Below are 8,421 nucleotides of genomic sequence, written 5' to 3'. Positions count from 1 at the left end.
CCAGTAGATAGTTGTATATTTTTCGTTGTGGGTCCTTCTAGCTGTGGCATGCGGGACGCCACCTCAGCGTTTCCCGATGAGCAGTGCCATGTCCATGCCCAGGATTCGAACCAATGAAACACTGGGCCGCCTGCCACGGAGCACGCAAACTTAACCACTCGGCCACAGGGCCAGCCCCTAATTTCTCTTATCTTAATGATATTCCTTAGCCAGTCCCTGTGTATAACTTCTTTCTTCTCTATATTGATTCTACATAACCCCCTCTAGGCCATGTTGAGTTCAAATGCTTGCCATAGAGTGGGCATTACCAAGCAATGGAGCCCAGTAGGGTAGATAGTTTCCTCCAATTGGTGGGGTTGGGGGTGCAGTGAGGAATGTTTCAGAGGGGCTTGAAGGCTTAGGTTCCCCACTTCTTCTGGCCCCTCCCATATATCACAATTTCCATGGCCAGGACTTCACTTTTTCCTGATCATGCTGCATCCACATATGAAACGCAGTGAGTTTGTAAATGCAAGTGACAATATAATCCAACAGCCTGAAATATCAATTTCTGAACTTGGTTTTTAGTGATCTCAGGCCAGTAGCTAGGGGGTCATATTAAGACCTTGACTTTGAATTTATGCCTATAGAGAAGACTTCTGGGACTGAGTTTGCTGTTCTCTTACCTTAGGTTATCATAACGCACTCAGAAGCTACCAACTGACCCGGTGGTTTCAGCCTTTCTCATCTTTTTAAAACTGCTTTATGGTGGTAGCTATTGGGTCCTCCAAAACCTTACCACCAGTGTGGTCCCAGGGGATCACGAGAAATCCATTGATTGATGCTTGCCACTTTTTACCAAGTTTGCTAATTTCCTATCTCTAAATAGAGGGTAGAGTCTTATTGCTTTCACTCCCACCTCAATACAATGACTCACTACATTTTCCTTGAAGATCTGGAATGTGCAACATTGCTCTCTAGAACGAATTTATTAATTATCTAATCTTTTTATTTGAAAACGTTAAATCCTGACTCTAGTTGATTTCAGCAAAAAATAAAGTGAGGAAGACATTTATTGAAAGAATACTGGGGCATCTATAGAGGGTAAATGGGAATAAATAACTCAGCTGTGGGAAGGGGAGAAACCAGGAGACATTGAAGTCCTCAGCAGCAGGAGTTATGGGCCCTTCTGTCTAGAAACTTGTTATTAATGTGCACCAGCAAACGGAGGCTTAGTGTTTCTCAGGGGAGAATTTGAAATGGGTCTAGCCCAGAACTGGTGTCTGACTATGGCCAGGTGCGCAGTTGTATACACAAGGCCTGCTGGGGGGGTGAAGGCTGAGGGAAACACCCTGTGTATGTGGGGCTTGTACTTAGAGAAGGGCAGTTCTTATGAGACAGGTGGCCTCCCCAATAAGTGTCCCCTTCAGTTCTAGGGATGGAAGTTGTATCTTCTGCTTCCTTCATTACCCCTTGTCCCACTCTCTGTGTACACTAGGTCCATAAACAATGTTGACTGACTGATGAAAACATGTCATTATTTAAAAACAAGAGATTACAGAAGAGGATCAAGACCAACTTGACCTCTGGATAGGAAGATAATGGTGATTTGGTAAGAGAGAAAAGAAACTAAGACGATTCTAAGATCCAGAAGGAGAATTCAGAAGAAAAGCGTTTGCTTGTGTGACTGTGATGTTTTTCCCGACATCCTTAGCTCCCAAGGAGCCTTCTCTTCTCTGAACCTCAGCTCCTATCGTCTATTTTGCTCATTTGACTCTGAGCACGGTGACTCTGCCTTACTCTGTACCTTTCTACAAGTAAGTTCCATCTACCAAACCATATTTCAGTATTCCCAAGGGCAGAACGTGTCTTAGATTTTTTGCATCTCCAGTACCAAGCCTGTTACCCCCTCACACGCTAAATATGTAATGACTATATTTTGATGATGACAATTATGATAAACACACAGAAGGGTTTGTCACAGGCATGAACAAAAGAAAGACTTTAGCCAGTTTTCCTATCTAATTATGTCTTTTTTGTGTGTGTAAGGAAGATTGACCTTGAGCTAACATCTGTTGCCAATCTTCCTCTTTTTGCTTGAGGAAGTCTTCCTTTATTTTATATGGGGTGCCTCTACAATGTGGCTTGACAAGCGAGGCCAGGTCCACACCCGGGATCCGAACCTGCACACCCTGGGCCACGGGAGCAAGTGTGGGAACTCAACCGCTACGCCATTGGGCCGGCCCTCTAATTATGTCTTTTGATCTCTAAAAAACCAATAAATTAAGAGCATGGCAATAGCAATGAATAAACTGATACTCTATTTAGACCAAGATTGAAATAATTATATAAGTAGACTTTGGTTAATTTCTCACTTACTATTAATAGTTGTAATAAACGCTTAATCAGTTGCTGGTTTTCTTTCAAGCTCAAGCAAATTACACATTTCTAATTCTAAATAAGACAACGTCTATAAAAAAATCTAGCAAGCTGCTTTGTACATAGTAGGCACTCAATAAATAGTAACTAAAAAAGAGTGGTTGTAGAAAATAACTCACCTTGAATCATTTTTAGGTCAAACCTTCCATCTAAGGCCCTTTGGAGTTTTTTGACATCCTGATTGTCAAAACCCTTACAAGGAACTTGTGCTTATCCTAGTGGTTCTGACAGGGTGGAGGTAGGGGGACCCAGTAATCAGAATCTCCCTGGAGAGGCATTTTTTCTGATCCCCCTCCCTACCTCTTCCCGTCACCTTTTGGAGACTCAACCAGAATTATGTTCTCTCTCAGGGGCTCCCTGTGGAAAAGTGGGGTATGGAGATCACTTAGCATTGTCTTTTCTTCCTTTCTTTTTCTAAACAAGAAACACTTAAAGCTACGTGTTTATGATTTACCTGAGAAAAGGCTTTCTTTTTTTGCCTCTTCCTGTTGTCAGGTAAAAGAAAGTGGAGGAGGAAAATCACATTGCAGGCCAACACAGTCAAAGTAGTCTCACAGTCGTGTCACTAACCCAGGTCTGAGTTTCTCTTTCCCCAGACTTTTTCTTTGAAACTGGCTGTTCTTAGAACAGCACTGGCAGATTTATAGTGGTTGGCAGCCTGCCTTTGTACAAAGGCAGCCCATTTCCAAGAGGAGGAATAAGGAGGCTCAGGCTTGAGAGAGATTGTCTGCGCTCGAATCTCAGTACGACGACTAAGCTGTGTTCCCTCTCTGGGCCTCAGTTCCCTGTCTACAGATGGAGATAATAATAGTTCCTGTCTTATAGGGTTATTAAGAATTAAAAGGGCACCTGGCACATTATAAGTAGTCAGTAAATATTAGCTCTTAATATTTTTCTTGGGCATCGAATTATTGGATGCTCAGTATGTGCTCGCCACTGTGTGTGTATGTGTGTGTATACACATAGTATATATACAGACACCCACACACTACGTAATATTATTTGTATATTGTGCATTGTCCCAGTCTTCATCAAGGTAGTGAAACCGGCAAACAGCCATTGATGATTAAGTATCTAGGTACTAAAGATTTTTCTTTTTTGCCATTACTGATTATAGCTTTTACTGTTTAAACCCCCATTGTTAACTACGCTGTTTAGCCAACATGCTATCTGACTCTCACGATGCTCCTATAGCTAACATCTTCCTGGAGCCAGGGTCACCATGATAATGGGTGTGTGACCTGTTTTTCAGGAATTAGAACCCCTTGTCCACTTCAGGCCAGTTGAGACCACCAACTCATCAACCGGGCCCGTGGAGATGTCCGATAGGTGACCTTTTGACGTCAGGAGGCTAAAAACTCCACCCTTAGACCATGTTAACGCTGCCATTTTGTGAACATGGTTCCTATGAAGAGGCATGAAGTCTGACTACTCATGCACAGATCATCAATTACCTCACTTCTCCTAACGTTCAATCACATCTCTCCACATTTCAGACCACCTGGCCCCCCATCCTATAAATATCCCCAAGTCCCTATTTTCGGGGAAGCGAAATTGTGGCTCATGCTCTCGCTTCCTCAGGTAGCTGCCTTGTGATCAAACCCTCTCTCTGTTGCAATCTCGTCATCTCGGTGTTTGGCTTTCAGGGCAGTGGGGAAATAGAACCTGGTTTGGTAACAGTAGATACTTAGTCTGTTTGAGTCACTGATGGATCTTTGTACCTGGAATAATACTGGGCATACCAGGCACCCCAAAACATTATTTGAGTAAATAAGTGTTTAGAGAAATCCTTAAACATATACATACATGTGCACACACACACATATATCTATATACACACATGTACAATTAATTCATAATCTAATTTCAGGAAATATTTTAGTATCCAAATTCTGAAGTTTCAAGAGAAGAGGTTAACACAGCAACTGTGAAGGAATCAAAGAGGAGGGAGTGGGCGGTTGTCTTGAGTAAGGAGATAATGCAGAGGAAGAGAGAGGGGAGGTCACCAGGGGAACCCTGGGAAGCTGGACTGTTAGTGCCTTGGTGCTGACTGCTGCCATGTGACATCTGCCCTGGGTTCTCACAGGGTTTTCTCCAGGGTGGGTTTGCAGACCTCCAGGGCTTCCTCTGGAGCATGTGTTTACTGAAGCAGTAGCTGCTTCCCTCTGGCCATCCAAAAGTTGCTTTTCTATTTAGGTCAGTTTGCTCAGTTTCCCAGAGCCCTGGAGATTGCTGTAAATGACAGTTCCTGGACATCTGAAGTCCTTTGCTGAGTCATTGCTTAAGAACTTCCCTGCAAAGGAGTCTGGGTCTCCACTGATTAGGGCAACAGGCTGCAGCATTACAGTTCTAGCAACAGGCTCAAACTTACAGCAGTAGATTTTGAAGCTGTTCAGTGCTTAGCATGGGGAGAGAATCCCAGGTCTTCCTGACGGGGAACCACGCACTCCCAAGCTGGTGCAGACATTGCTCCACGTGCTTTTCTCTCGGGAGTCGCAGGCAGCCAAGACCTCCAGCTGAAGGGCTCCACAGTCCTGCTCGGCTTCTCCTGGGACTTCCAGGAGAGCAGATCCTGCACTCTCCTGCCCATCCACTTCTCCACTGATGTCCCTGGAGACAGCCCAAGCATGAGTGCTCAAACTCAAGAATGCAATCACACACTAAGCCATAGATCCTTAATAATATTCATCCTCCTCCTTTGGGGATTTTTGAGACTTAGGGATACTCAGCATAATTCCATTAGCTTGGCAAATTGATGATGTAGACAGAGAGCTCTTTATCCACTTAAACAGTAAACTACCTTAGCATCGAGCTTCCATACAATGACAATTAATAAGCAAACTACAAATGGTTTTATCTGGTTAGAAATGGTGGGCTTTCAACATGAGCTCATTCATTTAAACATTTGTTTATCAAAAATATGGTAAGAGCTTGCTATTTGGAAGGCTGCTAGGCAAGTGGGGAAGACAGAGACAAATCAGGAGGGAATGAATATTGATTTTGCTGCACATAATGTTGAGCGCTTTCCCAATCTTTGCTTTTAATCTTTGCAACAACGTTGTGAGATAGGTGTGGCAAAGACTGGTCCTTGTCCCCCGTATCCATTCTTAGCAGGCTTATTTTAATAACAGAACAGTGTTTACCCTGAATTTTAGCAGTGTACATGACTTTCCAGCTATTTCTGAATAGGATGATGGAAGAATCAGATACTCAGGGTTGTTAAATATTTCCAAGCCTTCCTTGCAGCTAGGTGTTGTCATGCGGCTAAGTTCAAGTCAACAGGATTTGGACAAAAGTGATGTGTGCAATTCTGAGGTGAAGTCCTTACTAAGGGAGCTGTTTCTTCTCTGCTCCACCTCCTTGGGAACTGGAACTAGATGTGCTTGTGGAGATGGTGAGTCAGCTTTTCGTTCATCTGGGCAACGTTAGAGCAGTGGGGCAAAAAGAACCTGGGTCCCCAGCTGACTCGGAGGACAGTCTCCTGCCTCGTCCTCAACCACTGCAGACTCATGGTCATTATGTGGAAGGACGATAAACTTCTCTCTTATTTGAGTATTTCTATTTGGGAGTCTCTGCTGCATAAGCTCAGGTTTTACAGTTCTGATATAGTGGATAAGAAATCTATCCTAATGATGAAAAAATGAAAAAGTTAAGCAAATTTTCTAAAATCACTGAAGTACTTTCTGGCAGAATCCAGATTCAGACTCAGATCTGACGTGTTCCGCTACCTCACGCCATCTTCCCTAAGATAAGCCAAGAGACGAACTTGTGAAATCCCTGAGTTTCTCGAGAAAAGGAGCTGGAGTGCAGAGATTAGCAGCAGTCCATCTCACAAAAAGCTTGTCAGAAAAGGGGAGGCTCTAACATTCACTGAATACCTGCTCCACGCCTGTCATCCTGAGGGGCATTTTACATGTGATATTGCATTGGAGACACAGAAGTTGCTCACAAAATATGCACCATCTAAGACGACATATACTGAAATGACAGTAAGTTCCACATGAGAGAGAGCAAGAGCGTTAAGTGAGCGCGGAGGAAGGAGAGGGTGTTTCTGACTGTGTGGGATCAGGAACAGCTTCCAGAAGGAGGTGGCACTGGGCTTGGGTCTTACAGAATAGATAGTATTTGGGGGAAAGGGCGTTGAAGCAGAGAGAGCAGCATGAGTAAAGGACAGGAAGCAGGAGAGCGCCAGACGCAGTCCTCAGCATGGCCAGATGGAAGCTCACGTGGTGTGGCCATGACAGGCAGGCTGGGCAGATTAGGAAGGTCCTAGAGTTCAGACTTCATGTGTAGAGTCAAGGTATGCCTTTAGAGGTCTGAATAAGATGGAAAAATCAGAGATTCAGAGTGGGCACACATTTACTAAGCCACGATTGGGCCCCAGGCACATTACTGAATTTACCAATAATGTGGATGAAGCTGGTGGAGGACAGAAGAGGAAAGCAGGAGGCCAGCTGGGAGGCTAACTAGGGAAACAGCAGGAAAGAAGGGGCAGGGTGGATGTAAGAGGTGGTGTGAAGGCAGGACTGGCAGCACTTGGCAGCCCACTGGGTATAGGAGGTAAGGGAGAGAGAGGAACCCAACGTAACTTGGAGGTTTGTTTTCGTCTGGAAGCTTGAAGGGAAGAAAATTAGTTCAAGATATTTTGATCAGCTTTTTTCTTAATTAACACAGAGAATGTGAAGTTCTACAGTGAACTAAAAAGATCTCCCTTTTCTGAAGAATCGTTTACGATGAGATAAGTAAAAGAGGCAAGGCGGCGGCACGTTGTGTTTCTCTGAAGATGAAAGCGATGGTGGAGAATTAGGATTAATGAGCCTCCAGTGCTACACTTTTGAAGACCAGAATTCATGCTTTGCTGGGGAGTTGTCATGGCTGAGAAGACCATGAGCAATATTCCCAAAGCCCTGGTGTGTGACTCGGGTTGACTTTTTTTTTTGAACTGTCAGATAATTTTTTAATCTGTAAACTTATCCAAAGTTTGAAAACACCTTAAGGAATCTTAAGAATCTCAGTAATCAGTGAACGGGCTATCTATATATCAACCATAGCAACTGCAGGCCTCACACACGCGCACTCAGAACGCTTCTGCGAGTGGGGGTATATGAGAAGTTAACAATTCTCCTATGTCTTGCTTCTTCTTTCTCTGTCTTTCCCCCTGCTATCTTTAATCCGCTTGCATCACGTGAGACATACAAGTAGTTGGGAAGTGTTAAACTCTGACAGTAAAGTAAAATCACATTTAAAGGCAAATGTTTAACCAATCATGTTCAAACACAAGTTAGTGAATGAAGAGTTTTAGGCTCAAAGAGCCAAATATTCTTCATTCCTGAGAAATCTGATCAGTTTCTCATTCTGGTGAGTATTTTTACATTGCACTTTGCTGCCACAAACCAAGCGGGTGTACCTTTTGAGAGTTGATTTATTGCTAAAAGATTTGAAATGGGACACTGAAAGAAAACATTTTGACTGCACGTATTTTTCAAAAATCTGTCCATGAGAAAGAAGCCAGGTGTCAGTTTCCAAAGAGGGGAACGTTCTCTTGGAGGTGCCGTACAGCTGAGTCCACACACGTCATTTCTTGTTCTTTAACAGATTGTGTGGTGTCATCACTGTGTTGTCTTGTTGAGGTTCAGGAAGCTCACTCAGTGGTATTGCAACATCCTCATAAGGCAATTTGTCTTCTAACCAAGCCTTGTCAATCAAATCCAAGATCCTTCCATCTCTCTGTGCCTCACAGTCCATTCTCCTGCAGCTTTGATCAGATGGCACCAGGCCCACCACAGCACTCATTTCCACTGAGCCTACTCTGTTGATTTATGTCCCCTCTCATGCTTCCTCCACTGTCCTACATCTTGACTCCTGCATCTAAGCTACCATCAGATTGGAGCTGGGGCCTCATCTTTGCTTAGTGAGGACTTGCAGCTGTCGGCTCCTGTGTCGGGTAGCGTGGGGTGAGCAGTAGTGGCGGGAAGCAATTGGCTTCTTTTCCTGGGCCTCATT

General features: G+C 43.9%; 1 pseudogene; it reads right to left on the bottom strand.

Annotated features, from left to right (window-relative positions):
* Window positions 1-7,933: 7,933 nt before the first annotated feature.
* On the bottom strand, window positions 7,934-8,199 carry LOC103560292 (anaphase-promoting complex subunit 13 pseudogene; annotated as a pseudogene).
* Window positions 8,200-8,421: the final 222 nt, after the last annotated feature.

This window comes from Equus przewalskii, unplaced genomic scaffold (genome assembly GCF_037783145.1).
Source record: "Equus przewalskii isolate Varuska unplaced genomic scaffold, EquPr2 ChrUn-13, whole genome shotgun sequence".
In the NCBI taxonomy this organism is placed as follows: Eukaryota; Metazoa; Chordata; class Mammalia; order Perissodactyla; family Equidae; genus Equus; species Equus przewalskii.
This window is presented reverse-complemented; position numbering and strand designations above follow the sequence as displayed.